This window comes from Cupressus sempervirens, chromosome 1, assembly GCF_028749045.1.
Source record: "Cupressus sempervirens isolate cs-2001-9-10 chromosome 1, ASM2874904v1, whole genome shotgun sequence".
Classification (NCBI taxonomy): Eukaryota; Viridiplantae; Streptophyta; class Pinopsida; order Cupressales; family Cupressaceae; genus Cupressus; species Cupressus sempervirens.
The window spans coordinates 619,665,108-619,686,569 of NC_143118.1; positions in this window are offsets into that span (position 1 = coordinate 619,665,108).

The following is a 21,462-nucleotide window of genomic DNA, read 5'->3' on the forward strand; positions in this document are numbered from 1 at the left end:
ATTACTTCTCAAATTGAAGTCCTAAATTTTGCAAAAATATGGGCTCCATCAAGGTGAACCATGCTAAATTTGTGTCTTGTTTTCTCTTTCATGTGCTTTATTCAATTTCTGAGATTGGTTATATTTGCATGTAATTATTATTTCTCTCTATTTTAACCTAAAAAGTAGTATTGAAGAAAGGTTTTCTCAATTATCTTCTTTATGAAAGTCTCACGATTGAGTGAGAGTTTCACAATTGAGTGAGAGTAATGATAGATGTGGGTATGTTGAAGGTTGAGAAGTTTAATGGTAGAACATTCAATTATGGAAAATGAAAATAGAGGACTATATTTATCAGAAGAATTTACAACAACCATTAAGAGGAAAACTCAAGGACCTAAATATTTGAGACAAGGACTGTGATATTTTGGATAGGAAAGCACTTGTAAGTATTTGTTTATGCTTGACACAATCGGTGACAATTAATATTATAAAAGAAATGATGATTGAAGAGTTGATGCAAATCCTAGAAAAGTTGTATGAAACTATTTTCCCCTTAAACAAGGTATGTCTCATGAAGTTATTATTTAATATAAAGATGGTAGTGTATTGTATGAAATTTAGTGTGTAAGGAACATTGAAACTAATCTAACATTCATAAACTACTTTAAATAGAAATATGTTTGATAGGACAAAAGGAAACATCGTTGATGAATGCAAACCAAGTATAGTAAGGTCCCTAAGTGTGACCTTGATACTTCGATGTGTCCAAGTGATGATGGATGTGTGCTCATGTGTTCTCAAGCTCCAAGTGATGGGTTTGTGATCAAGCATGAAGATGGGTGATGGATTTTAACAATGGAGGTGTTAATGAATTTTTGACATGGTAAGGATGCAATGTATAACTTTGGTGGTTAATGAAGCATTATAAGTTTGCATGGAAAGTGGATAATTTGTGACAGGGGAAGGGTCCAATTTATAGGCTAAGGGGTAGTGCAATGGAGGGCCAAGATGCAAGGATGGAGGTTTGATGAGGAAGGGCTAGGATGCAAGGAAGGGGAAGCACATGGATTATGCTTTTTCAAAGGCATAGCCTTGTAACAATTGTCACAAGGGGATTGGATAGGGGAAGAGGGTCAAAATGGGTGGTCAAAGTGGAGTGTGGAAGAAGGATGTAAGAGACATTAAATGGGCCATTAAGGGTTGTAAGAGCCATTAATGCTCTTGGATAGGAATGTAAGAGAATGGGGGAGGATTTTTACTTTGGCTTGGGTTAGAAAGCCTTAATCCATGTTTAAGGTTGTGCACATGTTTAGGAGGGAGATTAGGCTTAACTTTGGAGGGGATTATGAGGGAAGTAGCTTATGATGAATGGGACATATTAATTAGCTGGCCAGGTGAGGTTAGCATGGGGGAATGGGTTGGATTTGGATAATAAAAGGCTTATAGGGATGGTTAGGGGTTAAGAATTGATTTATTAAATGATTTATTTAATAATAGGGGATGGGGGATTAAATTAAATAGGTATAGTGCAATTATTTAATTTAATAGAGGAATAGGGATTTAATTGATAATTTGACTTTGGGTTGTCACTTGATTTTATCAATTGGACTATAGTTAATTAAATAAATAAATAAACTAGGGGATGATGATTAATTAATTAATTAAACATAAAAATATTTAATCACTAATGCCCTAGAAGATGACTAAATAAGATTACTTGGTGATGTAATCAGATTTAGGGGTCTACATTTTGCCCCTCTTTGACATAGTGTTTGGACAACACTATTTCAAAGAAGTTTGAACATCAACCATGCAGAGAAGATTTTTAAAGAAATAGGGTTGCCCCATTCTTGAGTAGAAGAGAAGAGACTAGATTGTGTGATGCCCTCTCAAGAAGCTGGTAGGGAGAGAAGATGATGCTTGATGTCTTCTTGAAGAGTTACAACAAGTCAGAGTGAGTGGGAGGATGTAGAAGGACTAAAAGATTGTTAAAGAATATCACAATAATAACATAGATAAGAGGGAAAAGGGGGGCTAGAGGGGTCAGAGAGGGAAGCAGGGTGCTATAGGGGGACTATAAGAGGGTCTAAGAGGGCTTGAAAGGAGTAATTTCTCTCATATTTATGATGATATATTGTGATTTTTGAGCTCTAATTTAGATGATGTGATGGCTACATAGGGATGATTAGAGCACTAGGTAATGTGGTACAAAAAATATGGACACATTGGACATCATACTGATCGATAGGCATTAAAATTTTTCTCTTGTGATTTCTATTTTTTTAGTTATAGAGTTCTTGAAAATTTGAAAAAGCATTCCCATAAGCATAGGTCTAGCGGGATCACTTTAGGGATCTGTGGGTTCGTGATCTCAGAAAAGGGCCAAGGGAAAGGTGGTAAAAAGTGGGTTGGAAACTATTTTTGCAAGAAAGAAAATTTGGTTTAAAGTTGTCATGGGTTAGCGGTCCTAGCTGACAATTTTTGTAGGTTAGAGATTTTGGTAGTGGGAAAGCATTCCCATTAGCCGGAATGTAGTCACATGGGCCAGGGGTGGGAAAGTCTAAAAGTTAGTGTGGGAATGGGGAAGGGGTTGACTGGGGAAGGATAAATGGGAGATGTGTTCCCACTATGGTCTACAACTATAGGAACATGGGGGTTGGGAGGGGTTTGCAAGAATGTGGGTTAGGGCTTTAGTGGGGAGGGGGAAAAGATGAGACACATTCCCACTAAAATGTTCAACTATAGGAATACAAGCCTGGTGGAAGGAATGCAGATATAAGATTAGAGTTGAGGGGTAAAAAAGTGGGGGGGGGGGGGGCTGGGGTTGCGGGGGTGGAGGGGGGTTGATGAAACATAGGTAGAGAGGGTTAAAGGAAAGTAAAACTAACATGAGTTGTGTTTGTTGGATGCAGTGGTCACTAGGGTCATTGGTGTCATGAGAGCAATGCAGTTCTGCATTTTGGGGAGCAATTCACACTAGTGGATTGGATGAGGATTGATGCCATCGAGATGGGTTATCTGACTAGATTTCTACACACATGCATGTACATGGCGACGGTGACAGCGTTGTATGAGCACTAGCACAATGTGACAAGGATGCTTCATCTCCTGATAGGTGAGATGACCATGACCTTGGAGGATGTTTATAGGATTTTTCAGCTACAAATGTGTGGCACACCAGTTATGGCTACAAGAGGAGTCATAGGAGAGAGGGCGATGCAATGACTAGTGGGGCTCAGAGTCCAATTTCAAATTTGGAGGGGTCAGTTCACATTGGAAGAGCACTTGGATTGGGTAGCTGCGGATCAATGAATATAGTTCTACATATGTAGAACTTGGATTGGGTAGCTGCGGATCAATGAATATAGTTCTACATATGTAGGCTAGTGTCAAGGTATATTTCCCTAGACAGTAGTGGTGCTAAAGTGATATCAGTACTAATTCCTATGATCATCTAGATCGTAGATGAGGGGGTCCCAACTACATGAGGCTCATTAATGCTCACTGAGCTATATAGGGATCTTCATTAGATAGTGCACCAAGGCATAGGGCCCCACTAGTGGAGGAGCATTGGTTTCTCAAACCTTCTATAGGTTTGGGCTTGGGAGCAAATAGCAGTTTTCAGATTGATTAGACAAAGAGATAGGTAGTCGGAGGAGCCAATGATATATAGGCAGATAGATTTGCTAACACATCACCATACTAAGGAGGTGGACTACTAGTGAGTCTAGATCGATGAGATCCAAGCAATGACATGGAGACCATACATGGGTCTTGGGTCATGGGATGAGGAAAGGCATCAACTGCCTTAGACAATTTTGTTGTGCTTCATTTTTGGTTGGTGGGAGTACATAGATGAGTAGTATCAGCAAGACAAGGTGATGTGGTAGTTTGGATGGCCACAAGATGTGCCAAGTGATCCAGTTTGGTACCAGAGAGTGATTAGAGTGTCAGTGATGGTCTTTGGGCCACCTCTTTAAATAGAAGTTTTATTTCAAGCATGGCAAGATCTAGCATCGCAAGATTGGGATTGGTTTGGCAAGGTTGTAGATGATGGGTCTACTTAGGCCTACAAGGATCAATTCCATCACCTGAGGCTAGTGGGAAGGGCACAGGTGCCTAGGGAAGCTATGGTGGTAGGGGAGATCGTCCAAATGGCGAGGAGAGGTAGATATGAGGTAAGGGGCTTGAGACAACAAAAGAGACTGTGGTGCAGGGGGAGGCACCATGAAGGAGGAGGTAGAGGGAGGGAGAGGAGAAGGAGAGACATGAGGAGGGGAGATAGGAGGAGGGGAGACAAGATGAGGTGAGGGCACAACCAGATAAGCCACTACAAGAGGGAGGAGAGGGAGCTTAGGGGCTAGTGGGGGGAGGAGGAGGATCATCTACAGACCTAGGAGATGGGGGATTAATAGGGAGATATGCATCCCTATAGTAGGCATATGAGGTTATGAGTCGACTATTGTGGGATAATCAACAGGAGAAGGATCACCTTAGAGTTGAGCAAGATCAGTTTCAGTGGGAGCAAGATTTGTCTCAGGGGCAGTTGGACTGAGTAGAGATTGAGCTAGGGTGATTGTGGTTGGAGTCGAGGTGGTTAGAGGGGAGATTGGAGGTAATGGAGTCAAAGAGGGACAAACTCAAGGGGAGGGTAGATGCCATGCAGGAGGAGAGGGATACGATGGTGGTGAAGGTAGTGACACTAAGTATACAAATGGAAATAGGGGGATGGTTGGTGAAGATGAGGTGGATGAGGGGGGAGGTGGAGGATTTGTAGGAGAGATTAGGTCTTTATAGGGGAAGATACCATGTAGTTGCACCAGTAGATCAGATTGAGCACTATAGGTGGCTGACACAATCGGGTAAAGCTAGCATACATATAGGTATGTAGGGTGGTGGGGAGAGTGGGTAGAGTATAGGAGGCTCCTAGAGGACTAGTGGGTCATAGAGGACAAGTGGATCTTAGTGGATAGGGTAGAGCCACAAATTAATACATAGCTAGAGGTGAGAGAGGGGGACAATTGGGAGCAGAGATGAAGGGGAGAGCTCAAGGATGGGAGGAGGAAGAGGGAGGATAAGGCTACCACCACTACCGTCAATGGTGCTAGGTATAGAGAAGGACCTCTATGAGTCTCGTAGAGAGGAGGCAATGGACACGAATGCAAATGAGCAATGATATGCTATAGTTTTGTGAATTTCAAGATATTCTGGATAGAGATGTATTTTTGTGAGCATAGACCCAGATGTATTTTTATTGATGTATATATACAATATGGATACTGACTGGGACTATGATGGACATTTGTTGTATTCTTTTATGGTTGGGTGGTGTATTCTTTATTCTTTGAGGGATATAATATATAGATGATGAGCATTCTTTGGGTGTAATATGTCTATATTGAATATTGTGCCTATAAGATTTTATTGTGCCATATGTGTTTATGAAATTTATGCAGATATATGCATGAGATGGACTAACATGTGATGTAGGAGGTAATCCTTTATGATATGCATGATGTTACTAATGCTTTTTGATTCAGGATGTGATGTGTTATATGAGATGTATGAGATGTATGATACCATTGACAATTTTTTATTTAGGATGTGATGTCTTATAGCCACAATTTCAATGAATGCGCGTCAAAAAATAGGTCCAAATTTACTAGTGCCAAGAACCCTAAGAGGGGGCCTATATAGATGTAATTTTTGAAGTTAATAGAAAGGATCGATAATTTTTTCTGCAATCTTTCCTCCTATAGATGAGACTATTGAGTGAGAATCAAAAGGTTATAGTGAGGGATTTGATGATGTCTAGTTATCTATTTTTCCTTTCATTGTCTCCTATTTGTCGAGCTAACATGCATGTAGATTAGTTTTCTCCTTGGAATTGTAAGACAAGTGCATGTGAAACTATTAATAGATAGCTAATATAAGAGTCAGTAAATATTAATAGATCAAGTAATTTGAGTGTTGTCATCATATGCATTTCTTCTTTTTTTCCTTGGTTGTATTCATACTGTGCCAAAGAGTAGGTCAGGTTAGTGAGAAACTGTTCAAGTTAAGGGCAATCTGAGAGTTGTTGTAGCTTGATAGGTGAGATGAGTCTTACTACATCATTTTTTCTACTTTCTTGTTGCTGGTTGCATTTAGTAGGTTTAATGTGCATTTAGGATTAGGAGAAGTGTTAGTAGTTAATCCTAAACTTGCCTAAGTTACTTATATTTATGAATAACTTGGTTAAATCCTCTTTTTCTCTTAGGTTAAGAGCATACCCCTTCCCTTTGATTAATTAAAAACATAATTCATTGCACATCTTGCATATACAGGAGTTTTACCCTTCAATTCAATGATTAGTGACATTAGATTGCACTAATCCAATTTTTTGAAGATATCTTGTTTCTCATAATCTTGGGCATAAGGAGTCAAGTAAAGGTCAATTCAAGGTGAGCTACAAACTCTTAATGAACAATTTTTGGCAACTTTGCTAGGTATTCAAATCAAATTCTAGTGCTTGGGTTTGTATTCTCAAAAATCAATAAGCTCCTCCCCAAGATGGAGGATGGAAACTTTGTATAAAGGACCTACTTTCTTTGGTCTAGGAAGGTCTAGTATAACTTAATGGCCATGCCAAATTCAAAGACTAGGAGAAGGCCAAGGCCTAAATCCACTCTCCAAGAACTCAATGAGACTACTGACAAGCTACTATAAGAGCTTGTAATTTTATATAAAGCAAGCATCTCCCATGTCATCCAAGAGAGTATCAGCATTGAAGAGGATCATGTTTATGCATCTTTGTGGGAATATGTGTGCACCAAATTCTACAAGCTGAAAGAAATGCAAGGAGAGGAGTTGTGGTTGAAGCAAGAAAGGATGATGCTCATTCCTACACTTGAAGAAATCCACACCATGGATGAGAAGGTGCTTCATGAGCTTTTTGATCAATATAAAGAAAGCATCTCTTGTGTAGTCTGAGAGAACATCAACATAGAAGATGATCACATGTCAAAGATGTTTTGGAATCACATCTATGCCCATTTCCATAGACTCAAAGACCTACAAGAAGTTGAAAGCAAGAGGCTAAAACAAATATAAATAGTTGAATGTAAAGAACCCTTGGTGAAGTCACCTAACTCCATTCCTTATGATTTCCAAAAGTTTAAAGAGTAGGTGAACAGTCCTCATGTTTTAGAAAGAGACAATAAGTCTTCATCATATACACCTGTTCAAGAAAATCTCAAATCAAAGGTGGATGATCATTATCCTATTCTGAAGCATTCATTCAACAATGAGAAACCAAGGAGAAAGACTTTGACATAAGCCTAGGAGATATGCAAGGAGCAATCCATGAAGAAACCCTACCAGTATGAAGAAGAGTTTTAAGAAGACAAGGTAATGTTGTTCACTCATAAGGAATCCTCTCCTAAACAAGAATTGACTAAAGAAGAAAGACTTGTTGTCAACTGTCAGCCCTTGGCCTCTTCTACATCAACAATTGATATAAGTTATCTTACCAAAGAGAAAGAGGTTCTTTTTTGGTCTTTGCCAACCCTCAAAAAATAATAATCACTTGATGGCCCGAGGAAAAATCTAAATCAAGTAAAAGAATGACCATTAATGGTTGAGTTTTCTCCCCCTTCTCTTGTGTTTATTCCCGCTATTTTCGTTCCTGAAGATAATAAGGATACATTGGAGGATAGGGAGAATGGAGATTACTGCATAGCTGAGGAATATTTGATTCTTGAATGTAATGAAGTGGGTACCCATCCAATAAAAAAACTTGTGCAGGTGAAGCCTTTCTCTACCCTGGTTGATGAAGCCCAATTATGTGAGAGTGTAAATGAAGGCCTTGGTGCTAATCACCTTACCCATAATAAGGAAGTGTGTGACCATCTTCCTCTCCTAGAGATTATTAGAAGGAGACTCTAAAAGGACCTAAGGAGGATGAAGTAATATATGATGAAGAGTGAATGTTTGGATTTGAATGGGCATTCGGACAAATCCTGCATACTCTCTAGAGATTTAGAGTTGCCATGAAAATGCTAATAGGACTACAATGGGAATGAAATTAGCTGTAAAGAAATGGCTCATACTTTAATCAACTAGTGAGTGGTTTCATTTGAATATTTAAAATTACTAGTTTTTAAGGTGGGATTCATTCCACCTTTGTATATAGTAAGTTTTTAGGGTGTGTTCTTTAGTGTAGTTTGTATGCTCTCTTGCTTTCTTAGTTTAGTCATTCTTCTTTCCTTTCCTACTTTATATGTGTTTTCTTTTCCTTTGTGTTGGATTCCGTACTTCCCCACCACCCAAATGCATAGCATCTCCCTATGCTACTTTAGACTCTATAACCCAATGGACTAAGGCACTAATCTTTTGTATTTGGTATTTTCTATAATAAAGGAAGTAGATAGTCAGTTGATGTGTGTGTGTTTTTGTCAAGCTCGTTGCAAAACCATAAGACATCTAGGTCCCCACTTAGGTACTCACATGCCTAAGTCTCCAAGTTAGAGCCAACTATTAGAGCATTTTTAGTCCTCCGTTATTGAACTTCCAAGTCAAGTGCTAAGTTAGTGTTCCATGTCATGTCTTGGTATAGGCTACCATTAGGTTTCCTCTCTCATCTTCCCATCTGAGTTTCCTAAGTGGGAATACAAGAGAAATACAATTTTTTTCAATTGTGTTGAGTGATTAAGATGGGAAGGGTAAGTTAATGCATTCCCTAGATGAGAGAGAGAAATAGTTCTATTCATAAGAAACCCTAACTCTGTGATCAAGTGTTCCATTGACAACATGATACGGGTACAATGAAGAGATTATGAGCATATCTAGAACAAGTGGCAATGAAGAACACAAGGATCAAGGTTAAAGAACATGGTGAAAAATGTGAGAACAAGTTAGAAGCAAGATCAATTGATTTCGATGCAGAGTGAGCACTGAAAAATGCAAAAATGGTGAAGAACATGGTCAAAGGTGGCAAAGAATAAATTTGATCTTAGATCAATAACACACATCACATATGAATGTTCGTGACCAATGTTTGAAAAGATCAAATGATCACAGCTTGGTTTTGGCTTAAAGGTGTGTGCACCAAGATGGTGTACAATTTAGTGGACACTATATAGGAAAAACCCAAAAATGTCAATAACCCAATTGGGTTGTTTGAAATTTCAAAAAGAAGTTAGGCTTGGTTACCAAGCCTAGGAAAAATACATTAAAAAAATTGAACTGGGTTTTAAAACCAAATCGGGTTATTCAAAACATGATTGGGTTTTGAAGAAATAAAAATAGGCTTTACTCTAGAAGCCATAACTTTCACAGTTGGAGTCTGATTGACTCCATTGAAAGTACATTGGAAAGTTATTGAAGATTTCTACAACATGATGTAAATAAATCATTCCTATGTCATTAAAAGTTTATTTTCCATCAATTTGAATTAAGCATAGTCTAAAATAAGCAATCATTGTTTTCCAAATGCATGATCAATAGGTAAACACAAATGCTAACATATTTTTAACTCTCTCTCTCTCTCTCTCTCACACACACACACACACACACACACACACACACACACACATCCTATCCCCTCTCCCTCTTCCTATCCCTACTCTCTCTCTCTCTCTAAAACCTATTTCTAACCCCTTAACCATCTCTCTCTAACCCTTAATCCATAACCCACCTTGTTGAGATAATGGGTGTTGCACACATTGCATAATATTGTTACATTTTATTTTGTTATGTAATGTTGATGGACGTGCAACATGTAAAGATTCTCATGGAATATTCTTGATGAGTTGTATTGTAACATTGTGAAAATATTCTATGTAATTATTTAATATTGGGGAAAAGAATTAAATGCCCAATATTAAATGTGGGGTCAATGGGTTAGGTAGCACATGGTTTATGTAATACCACTTGGTGGTTTTGTGGGACTTGCTACTATATAAGCAGCCACAAGGGTAGTTGTTGTATAGTGAGAGTGAAAAAGAGTGACAAGGAGAAGACAAAAGGCAAGAGTCGAGCGGGACAAGGCTTGACAGGTTAGCCAAGGGAGCATTTGTGAAGGTTGGAAGCATGGCATGGGATGTGTGGATTCATGCTTGTTCACATAGTTTGCTTGGTTGTGGCTATGGCCATGAAGGCTTCCATGGTTGTATGGAAATGGCATTTTTTGCTGAATAATACATGATGATGGATGCTTTTGGAGGCTGGGTTTTTCCCTCAATGAGGGTTTCCCAGGGTATATCTTGTGTCACAATTTTGTGGGTATGTTTTCTATTCTCTTGCATGTGGATTTTAATTCCGTGTTTATTTCAGATTTATTATGGGTTATGTGAAAACGGTTATATTCTTTGTTACCAAGTTTCCTTACAAGTGGTATCAGAGCTATGGTTTTATTATTGTAACCCTAGATTGAATCCATGGGAATGCATGAGAGGATAAAAGAAAGGGCAAGATATATGAATGATTTATTGCAGATCTGAGGGTTTTGGATTTGCTGTTATGATGGGATGTTAAAAAAATTTGGGCATGTGAAATTGTTGGACAAAATGGTTTTTCGGATGTTTCATTTAAATGAGGGTTTTGGGGGGTAGCTTGCAGAAATGAACTCTTGGGTAAAAACAGACCTCACCATTGGATCCGGGTCGACATTTCCATAAAATTTGATATATAATATGCCCTAGTTTGGCCATGTTCAGAGAAAATGAAAGAGTTTTTTAGTTTCAGCCCATGATGGCCGTCAAATTTAATCCCGTCGAAATTTTCGTCACTGAAAAAAATTAAAAATGAAAAATCGTACTGAAAATGGTAAAAAGACTGTCTTAGTAAAACGACCATAACTTTCTCTCAAAATATCAGATTTTAGAGTTCTTACAGGCCTTGGAAAGCTAATTCAGAGCACTACATTATGGTATAGGTTTGGTTCTGTGATTTTGAGATTTTGTCAGGTTTTAAGAGCCCTAAAGTCAGATGTTCTTTATTTTGAGCATGAATTGGGGCATAACTTGGGCATACGGAGTCGGATTTTGGACTTCGAGTAGTCAACGGAAAGTTCTTGGAGAGCTCTACACATTGGTTCAGATTTGGTGCAGGTTTGGCATGATTTATTTGGTGATATATTTATCTGAATAACTTATAGATATATTTTGACTATGGTAACATTGTGAGTTTATGACATTAGAGATTTAAGATTTGATGTCATTGTATACTCAGTTCATAATTCAGTTTGGTCTCATGATGATATGGTTATTAGTGTTTGGTTTTGGATATGCATGATGAATTGTTGGGTCTACAAGTTGTGCAGTGTTGTAAGCGGTCTATACTTACAGGTTGCATTTATAGCTTGGTTATGGGTTGTCTTTGCCCATTGATCTTTCATTATTGATGCATATTCAAATTGGTGGCTTGGATTTGGGTTGTCTATGCCCTAAGTCACATGATTTGCTGATTTTATTCTTCATGAAGAAGGGATGAGATGTTGTTACCAGGTACATTCATGGTGGAGGATTGTGGTTGACTATTTTATGCTGACAGGTTGGACATATTGAGAGCCAGATACTCGATTCATGGATGTGATCATGGTGCCATGGATTTTGGCATGACATAATTGGTTATACAGGTACATCCTTGATGTTCATTAGCTTGGATTTTCTGATTTAGTTATGGTGGTATATCTTCTTGGTTGAGGATCATGGTTATTCGATTTTCTTTTGAGGAGCTCATGATGTGCACTTTGAGTTCTTTGATAGTTTGATGCCTTGGTTGATTCTCATGGTTAGAGGATGGTTTTTCATCATGATGTCATGGATAGCTTAGATACACGGTTTAGTGGGAGCTTGTGACAGTGATGGGGTGACAGTGCAGGATTAGTTCCTGGTTTGGTTTATATCTTCTTGGTTTGGAGAGGATGGATTTTATGATGCCATAGGTGACTTGGTACCACGGTTGAGTGGGAGTTGTTGGCATTGATATATTTATTGAGTATTTGCAGATGCTGGAGGTTTGTCTTAGATCCTGTTGCTGCAGAAGCATCTTTGACATTTGCATGGTGCACTTTTTATCTTCATGGTGTGTGAAGATGGTTAGATCTTGAGGACTCATGGAGTTCTTGGTTATCTTTGTGGTGTGTGGAGATGGTTTTCTTCATGGTTCATGGAGATGGTTGCATCTTGAGGACTCACAGGGTTCTTAGCAAAGGTGTGGTTTATGCTTTTATTTGGCATGTTATCCTTGGTGTGAGGATGGTTTCATTATTATGTCATGGTATACTCTTGATACACGTTTAGAGTTGTGACATATTATGGTGTGTTCATATGGAGCATGTTATCTCTTTAGTTGAGATGGTAAGATCATGTTGTCATGTTTATGTTCCTGAGGCCATGGTTGGAACTTTGACATTGATCTTGGTTTAGTTTCTTGGTATTGAGTACACTGATCATAAGCTGGATACTTCATGATATTGCTATATTGCATTTGGAGTTGGTATGGATTGATTGGTTACAGGTGCTCATGGATACTTAGAGATGGTGGTGACGCTGATTTCTCTTGGATTAGAGAAGTATTTGTTGGGACGGTTGATGGTTTCAGCAAGAAGTCTGAGGGGCAGTCACCTGATATGGACTTGAGAGGAGATTGTTCTTAGATGAGTCTTGGTTGGAGACTTGGGTATCTTGATGAGCATTCTCATTCCCCACTCTTGGTCTACTCGGCGATTTGCTACTTGAGAGGTATAGCCCATTATTTTCTCTCAGTTGCATTATATTTATGCTTGTCTTTCATGGATATGGATCTTGAGCTATGGTACATGAGTTAGTTCTAGAGGGTTCATTTGAGAGATGGTTAAGCATTTTTTATCTCCATGTGCATATGTTGTTATGCTGGTTGAGTTTGGGAGATGGTTTTATTGGGCATATTCGTTGGATTAGGAATGGTTATTCCTTGATTTAGGAATGGTTTTATGAGTTTGATCTTCTTGTGAGAGGCTTACATCCATGATTAGTTATATGGTATGGTTTGGGTGTTGTTGAGGCTTCTTGTTGGGGTTTTATGGAGGAGATCATACTTGCACAGTTTACATCTAGAGGTGTGTGTAGAAGGACATGATACAGGTTATGATTTGCATGGTTTCTCTGGTCTTGGTTATCTTCCTGGATGTTCAGTTTTGCTTACATTGGATTTGAGATTGGTTGGAGATTATGATCACTAGTTTGTGCTCATGTATGTCATGTGAGAGATGACATGGTTATTTCTTTATCTTTTTTCCTTTGTTGGTTGTGGTGAACTTGGGAGAGCATTGGAGACTTGTTATGAGAGTTGTTCTTGCAGGATATCAGTTTATGTATTGTGGATGTCCTTGATACTACATGGATTCACTTCTTTGAGATGTGTTGAGTGGATTGGTTATAGATTTGACATTATCTTTTGCAGTGGGAGCTTCTTGGTATATATGTGGTAGGTATTGCTCTTGAGGCTTGTGATTGCAGTTTATAGATTGGATATGTCGGTGATATGAGATTCACTTGTTATACCTTTGAGGTATGGATAGTTGGATGGGTTTGGCACTTTGTTGTGGGTGCTATTTCAGCTATGGATATTTTGACAACTACAGATACATGTGATTACCTTTGGATCAGGTTTTTTGTGCTTGGAATTTTAGTTGGTACAGGATTTTATGATCTTCTAATGCGACAGGTTGGGTGGCTTTCTCTTTTGGATGGCTTCTATGTAGGTCCAGTGGGAGTGGCATAATAGGAGGTGAGATCATTCATGTTTGAGATGCTGGATACTTTGATTTTGTTGCGGGTACCAGGATGGAGCACTTGGTGTATTTTGATCCATGATGGTGGATGTGCTGGGAGGGATTGTTCCCTTGTTCATTTACGTGGCTACGGATTGACCCTATGCAATGTATACAACAAGTGGGAGATTGTTGAGATAATGGGTGTTGCACACATTGCATAATATTGTTATATTTTATTTTGTTATGTAATGTTGATGGACGTGCAACATGTAAAGATTCCCATGGAATATTCTTGATGAGTTGTATTGTAACATTGTGAAAATATTCTATGTAATTATTTAATATTGGGGAAAAGAATTAAATGCCCAATATTAAATGTGGGGTCAATGGGTTAGGTAGCACATGGTTTATGTAATACCACTTGGTGGTTTTGTGGGACTTGCTACTATATAAGCAGCCACAAGGGTAGTTGTTGTATAGTGAGAGTGAAAAAGAGTGACAAGGAGAAGACAAAAGGCAAGAGTCGAGCGGGACAAGGCTTGACAAGTTAGCCAAGGGAGCATTTGTGAAGGTTGGAAGCATGGCATGGGATGTGTGGATTCATGCTTGTTCACATAGTTTGCTTGGTTGTGGATATGGCCATGAAGGCTTCCATGGTTGTATGGCAATGGCATTTTTTGCTGAATAATACATGATGATGGATGCTTTTGGAGGCTGGGTTTTTCCCTCAATGAGGGTTTCCCAGGGTATATCTTGTGTCACAATTTTGTGGGTATGTTTTCTATTCTCTTGCATGTGGATTTTAATTCCGTGTTTATTTCAGATTTATTATGGGTTATGTGGAAATGGTTATATTCTTTGTTGCCAAGTTTCCTTACACACCTCTCTCCTATCCCTATCCTTTGATACTTGAAATGGAAACTTCATGTAGAGAGAGAGAAGGGTTAGGGATTACAGGTGTGAGAGAGATGGGTAAGGGTTTAGATAGAGAAAGAGATAGATTAGGGGATAGGATGGAGAGAGTGAGAGGGGAGAGGACATTGATAGAAAGAGTGACACACACACACTCACACATATAGGGAGAGGGATGGAGAGTTAGTTTAGGGTTAGTGAGAGAGAGAGAGGGGGCTTAGGGATTACTTAGAGAGAGACAACAGTTAAGGGTAACAATTTAGATAGAGAGAGATAGGTTAGGAGTTTGTTAAAGAATAGGAGAGGTTAGGAGTTAGTAAGAGAGATATCTTAGGAGTTATTTAGTTAGTGATTCAGTGTGTATATGTATGTTTGATACATAGAGACAGAGAATTTAAAATATGTTATCATTCATGTTTACCTATTGATTATGTATTTGGAAAACAATGACTACCTATTTTAGACAATGCTTAATTCAAATTGACAAAAAATAAAATTTTGATGACATATTATTGATTTATCTACATCAAGTTGTAGTCTCTTCAATATCTTTCCAGTGCATTTTTAATGGAATCGATCAGACTCCATATGTGAAAGTTATGGCTTCTGGAGTAAAGCCTATTTTTACTTCTTCAAACCTCGATCAGGTTTTGGATGCACTTTTTCATTTTCATAATATAATAAAGTTATGGCTTGATGATAGCATAGGGAAATGACCCAAAGGCTTGGGAGACTATTTTCCCCCCATTTTTTTTCCTTTAGATATTTTTCCATCTTCTAAGATGAATTCTTGTCTTTGTGTTGATCAAGTTTTCTAACAGTGAAGTGGATATCTCTAAAATTACTACCATAATATTACTTGTCTTCTAAGCTTTCTAACCATATATTTTTTTCTATTTTTGGAAAATATTAACAATGCAAACTTTAATGATTGGAAATGGCAAAAAGGAGTGGGAGCGGTCAGGGGAGAGGATGGGGAGCGTCCATTCAAAATTTGAAACTGGTCCTGGGCAGGAATCTTTAGGGTGGGGGCAATTGAAATCTAGGATCGAAGGAGGAGAGTTTAGCAGAGTGTGGAGATGTGGTGGAGAATGGGGATGGGGACCCACATGAAAATGGTAGAGGATCATACAAGCCTCTTCTAATACCCAAGGTGGATAGGTCAGGGAATCTGATGGAGAAGAAATAGTCTTCCCTTTTTGGTATCAAATTGTCTAGTAAGTCCTCTTTCCCTCCAGTTAAGATTTTATCTAGTTTGGAAAAGAGGTCATGTTCAATTTCTATTCTATATGAGCTTGTTCATCATAGTATTGCATTTATGGCTTCTACTATGGTTGGGAAGTTCATTGGGCAAAGACCTAATATAGATGTGGTGAGAGCTTTCACTATGAAAAAATGGCATCTTAAGGGCCAAATCAATGTTACAACAATGGCAAAAGGTTTTCTATCTTTTGATTTCTCTTGCAAAGAGGACTTGGCTAACATTCTCTATGAAGGACCTTGGAGTATAGGTCATTCAACCCTAGTGCTTCAGAAATGGTCATCAAAATTGGATCTCAATGAATCTTTCTTTCAACAAGCATCGGTATGGGTTAGACTTCTAGAGCTTCCCTTGGAGTTCTGGAATGAGGATGTTTTTATGGGAGTGGCTATTTCTTTTGGGGAACTATTATCCATTGATCCAATTACAGCTTCAAAGAGTAGATTAATTTATGCAAGGATTTGCATTGGTGTTAGGGAAGGGGATGACATGCCAGAAGTGGTGTGTTTTCACTCTAAGCTAGGTACTCATATTTAGAAGTTAGATTATGAAAGTATCCCTACTTTCACTCTCTAAAAATAGGGCACAAGGCACATCCATGTTCAAAGGTTAAAAAGGATAATAAGAAGTTCCCTTCTTCTTCTCATCAAAGGGACAAGTTGATTTGGAAAAAGAAGAATTTCAAGAGTGGTCAGAAGGAGGGGGTTATCAAGGACCCAATGGTTGAAAAGTATAAACCTTCTACTACTTCTTCTAGGAAAGACAATGTTGTCTTGCCTAGACCATAGGTCATTAATTAGGGAGTGCTGCTTCCTAAGCCAAATGTGGTTGCAACTCTAGTAAAGGATAAGGACATTCCTGAGAGAGTGGTAGTTACTGATGCACCACTTCCAAAGCCAAATGAGGTAGCAGTTCAAGAAAAGCCAATGGAGAGTCTAGAGAGAGTGGTTATATCAAATGATGTTGGGGATGCTACCTTACAGCCTATAAAGCTAGTGGTAGATTTTGTGGCTTTTGCTGAGGATGGGAAGGAGCCAGCTTTTTAAACCAAAGAAGATGAGACTGAAAGTGGGGAGAAAGATCTTTGCCCCACCAACTCAAATGGCATAAATGTTCTTTATAGTGAAGGTGCAGTCTTGGTTTTGGATGAGTTTATTGAGGACAAGACAGGTAAGGTTGGGAACTTGTAGGTCTCAAAGAAAGAGAATCATTCAAATCTCAAGGGGGAGCTTGACTCCATCATAGATGATGAGGTAGTGAAGGAAAAATACGAGGAGCCATTGAATATTCCTATGACTCCAAGGAAAGCCATAATGATATCTCACTCAGAGTTGGAGAGGGAAGCTTCTTTATCACCTAAGCCAATAAAGAAAAGCTATAGGGAGCCATCAATGGCTTTGCCAGTTGAGACAAGAAGCAATAGCAAAACAAATGTGGGACCTTAATCTAGAAGAGGAAGAAGATCTGAGAAGCAAGCTAGAGAGGAGGAGACCAAAAGAAGTTTGGCAGTTGGGCGCTAGAAAAATCTTTTGGAATGTACCACGACTACAAAATGAAGTTAATCTAATGGAATATAAGGGGCTTTAATGGTGCCCATAAGCAGGAAATTATTAGGAACTTGATTAGAGACCATAGACCTGATATTTTGTTGATTTAAGAAACTAAGATGAAGAAAGATATTTTGGGGAAAATCAAACTTAGTAATACCATTAGTGAGGAAGCCTCAGATTTAGAGGGTGCATCTAGAGGCTTGTTAAATTTGTACAATATCAAGCAGTTTAAGATCAACACTATTTATAATGATGGCAATATCCTTTTCTGTAGGGTGTTTCATATGTATTCCAATGAAAGGTGGTTTTTGCTGAATGTTTATGCTTCCAACAATAAGAGAGAAAGGAAGAATTATTGGTCTAAAGTTGGGGAGCTGGTGCAAACTAGTAATTTAAAGAAAGGTATTATCATAGGGGACTTTAATACTCTGTTAGTGGATGAGGAGAAGAAGGGTGGGTTGGCACTTGATTGGGAAAGCAAATAGGATCTCTCCAATTTTATAAATAGCTTGGCTTTTTTGGATCTAGATCTTTTGGGAGGAACATTTACTTGGTCCAATAAAAGAATAGGACAGGGAATGTATTCAGGTCAGATTGGATAGAGCTTTGATTTCCCCTGACTGGTTATAGTCTTTCTCTTGTAAGCTGTCTCTACTCCCAAGAGTTGGCTCAGATCACTCTCCTATTTCCCTTTCGGTTGTTACCATTGAACCAAGAAGGAATATTCCTTTTAGGTTTGAAAAGATGTGAACTTCTCACCCTGACCTTTTAGAAACAGTGAAATTTTGGTGGGGAATAGATGTGGAAGGTACTGCTATGTTTAGAGTTGCTAGAAAATTGAGCAATGTGAAGAGAATGATTAAAGTATGGAATAAAATAGATTTTGGTCATATTTTTCATGAGAAGGAGGATCTTTTTGTTGAACTTTCCTCTATTCAAGATAATATTCAGTAGGAAGGCTATAGTGATTTAAACAGGGAGGCTGAGCTGGATATATTATTTAATTTGCACAACATCATTAGTAAGGAAGAGAAATTTTGGAAGCAAAGATCAAGAATTAATTGGCTAATGGAAGGAGATCAAAATAAAAAGTTCTTCCACTTATCCACTCTTAAACATAGAGCAAATAAAATAATTTGAGGGATTAAGAAAGGGCAAGAATTTCTAACTCAAGAGAAAGATATCTCTACCGAGGTAGTTTCCTTTTCTCCTCTTTGTTGTCATGGGATCCCTTGTTATCTAAGACAGATCAGAATGATAGTGTCCTGTATTCCTTAGATTATCCAACCCCATCAAAAAAAAATGCTTCGAGCTATCCCTAATGCTTAGGAATTTAGGGAGGCGTTGTTCTCTTTTCTTGCTAATAAATCCCTAGGCCTGGATGGGTTTCCCACCTTCTTTTTCCAATTTTATTGGCAAGTGGTAATGGATAATGTGGTGAAGGCTATTCAAAAATTCTTTGGAGCCAAGAGTATCTTGAAGGAGATAAACTCCACCTTTTTGGTCCTCATTCCTAAATCTCCAGGGGTAGATTCTTTGGATGAATTCAGACCTATCAGTCTTTGCAATTCCTTTTACAAGATTATTTCAAAGGTGCTAACTTCTAGGATGTTGAATATTCTCCCATTGATTATCTCTTAGTAGCAAATGGGATTTGTTCCTAGAAGATAGATTTTGGACTCAATAATGATGATGCATGAAGTAATTCATTCAATGGAAGCTAGTAAAAGAGAAGGTGCTTCTAAAACTGGATCTCTCAAAAGCTTATGATCGGGTTGACTAGCCTTTTCTTGATTTGGTACTACAGGCTTTTGGTTTTGATTAGAAAGTTTGTAAGATTATTTCCCAGCTTGTATCTACTCCTTCTCTTGCTATTTTGGTTAATGGTGCTGCTTAAAATGTTTTCAAACCCTTGAGAGGCCTTAGACAGGGAGATCCCCTCTCGCCAATTCTTTTCATTATCATGGCTGAATGTATTGGAAGGTTAATTGAGAAAAATAAGCATGAAGGAAGGTTAAAAGGGTTAAAACCTTCCTCTAGGTGTGCTCCCTTCTCCCATCAACAATTCATGGATGATACAATTATGGGAGGGGAGGCATCTAGTAAAGAGGTTAAGGTAATGAAGGAGATTTTTGATTTGTACACCAAAGGTTTGGGATAGCTCATTAACTAGGAAAAGAGCTCGATCTTCTTTGTTAATAATCCTAAAGTTAGGCAGAGAAAAATTGCAAGGATCTTGGTTTGTGGAGTGAGAAAGCTTCCTTCCACTTATCTTGGGCTCCCTCTGGGCACTAAGCCTCCTGACTCTTTCTAGAATGGGATCATTGATAAGTTTAGTAAAAAGCTGATGGGACGAAAAGGAGCTTTGCTTAGCCAAGTTGGAAAATGCCAATTGGTCAAATCCACTCTTTAGAATTTGCCTATGTATACTTTGAATCTTTTTGGGATACCAGTTAAATTTGCTGAGAAAATGGAAAAAATTGAGAGGGACTTTCTTTGGACTGGTTGGGAAGGGAGAAAAAGGTATCCTCTAGTGGCTTGGGAAAATGTTTTTCTTCCTAAATGTTATGGAGGCTTGGGCATTAGGAAATTAACCCACCTAAATAAGGCCCTCTTGGCAAAGCAGATTTGGTGTATTTTTAATAGTATTGGAGAATGGAGAGATATTTTGGTTAATAAATACATTAGAAGACCGTCTCTTTAGTTTGCTCTTAATAATGAGGATATCCTGAAGGGTTCAGTCATATTGAATGGTATATAGAAGGCCAGGGATCTGGCTAAGGCTAGGGTTATCTAAAAACTGGGCAATACAGAGGATATCCAATTTTGGTCTGATAACTGGCTAATCCAAGGTCCCCTTAATAATAATCTTGTGTTTGAAATCTAGGAAAATGTTTGTATAAGGCAATTTGGGTCAAAAGTTATCAATTATAGAATTGGTCATGAATGGAGAGATCTTTCTCTCATTTCTAGGGACCTTAATCCAATAATGATAATGTTAAATTCTATGGTTTTAAGCAATAGGAAAGATGAGGTTATTTGGGGGGATAGTCCCAAAGGTTGTTATACTATTGCTTCAAGCTATAATTCTCTTTGGAGTTTAAAGGAGAAACCCCCATGGGCGACTGCCTGGATTCCTGGCCTTACTCCAAAGATCAATATCTTTTATTGGTTGGCTCTTCAAAACAAAATTCTAACTCAAGATAACTTAATAAGAAGAGGCGATATTATGCCCAATAGATGTATTTTATGTAAAAGTCAGCTGAAAATGGGAAATCACCTATTCATCCGCTATCCTTTTTCAAGGGAGGTTTGGGATTTTTTAACTAAGGACTTTGGGATTTGTTGGTGCATGCCAAAAAATCTTCTAGATTTCTTCTATCAGTGGAAAAGTTTGTTCAAATTTTCTATTTTGTAGGAATTTGGTGCCTAGATTTTGTCTCATTTTTGTTAGGGAATATGGAAGGAAAGGAACTATAGAATTTTCAAAGAAAAAGAGGAGTTTTCCTTCATTCTTGGGGAAAATATTTATAAGAGCATCAAAGAAAACTACCAGGTGAGGAAGTGGGGAGAAATAGAGAAGGGAAGAAAGAAGATGGAGAAAGAAACGGACAGGAAGATAAAAAGACAAGAAGTTAAATGGCTTCTTCCCTCAGAGGGATGGCATAAAGAAAACTTTGATGGTGCTTCAAAAGGTAACTCTGGGCCTTCAGGTTGTGGAGGTGTTATAAGGAACAACTTTGGAGAAGGTGTGGTGACTTTTTCTCTTCCTTTGGGAGTCCAAACCAATCACTTTGCTGAAGCCAATGCTGCTTGTCAATCTCTTAAGCTAGCCTTTGTTATGGGCATCAGGAAACTTTGGTTAGAAGGGGACTCTACAAATATCATAAATTGTATTAACCATATTTCTCAACCTTTGTGGTCTATTGCTAACTTAGTTAAAGAGACTCATGCTATCCTTGATAAATTTGAATGTGTCCACATCACACATGTGTTTAAGCAAGCAAGCCTCGTGGTGG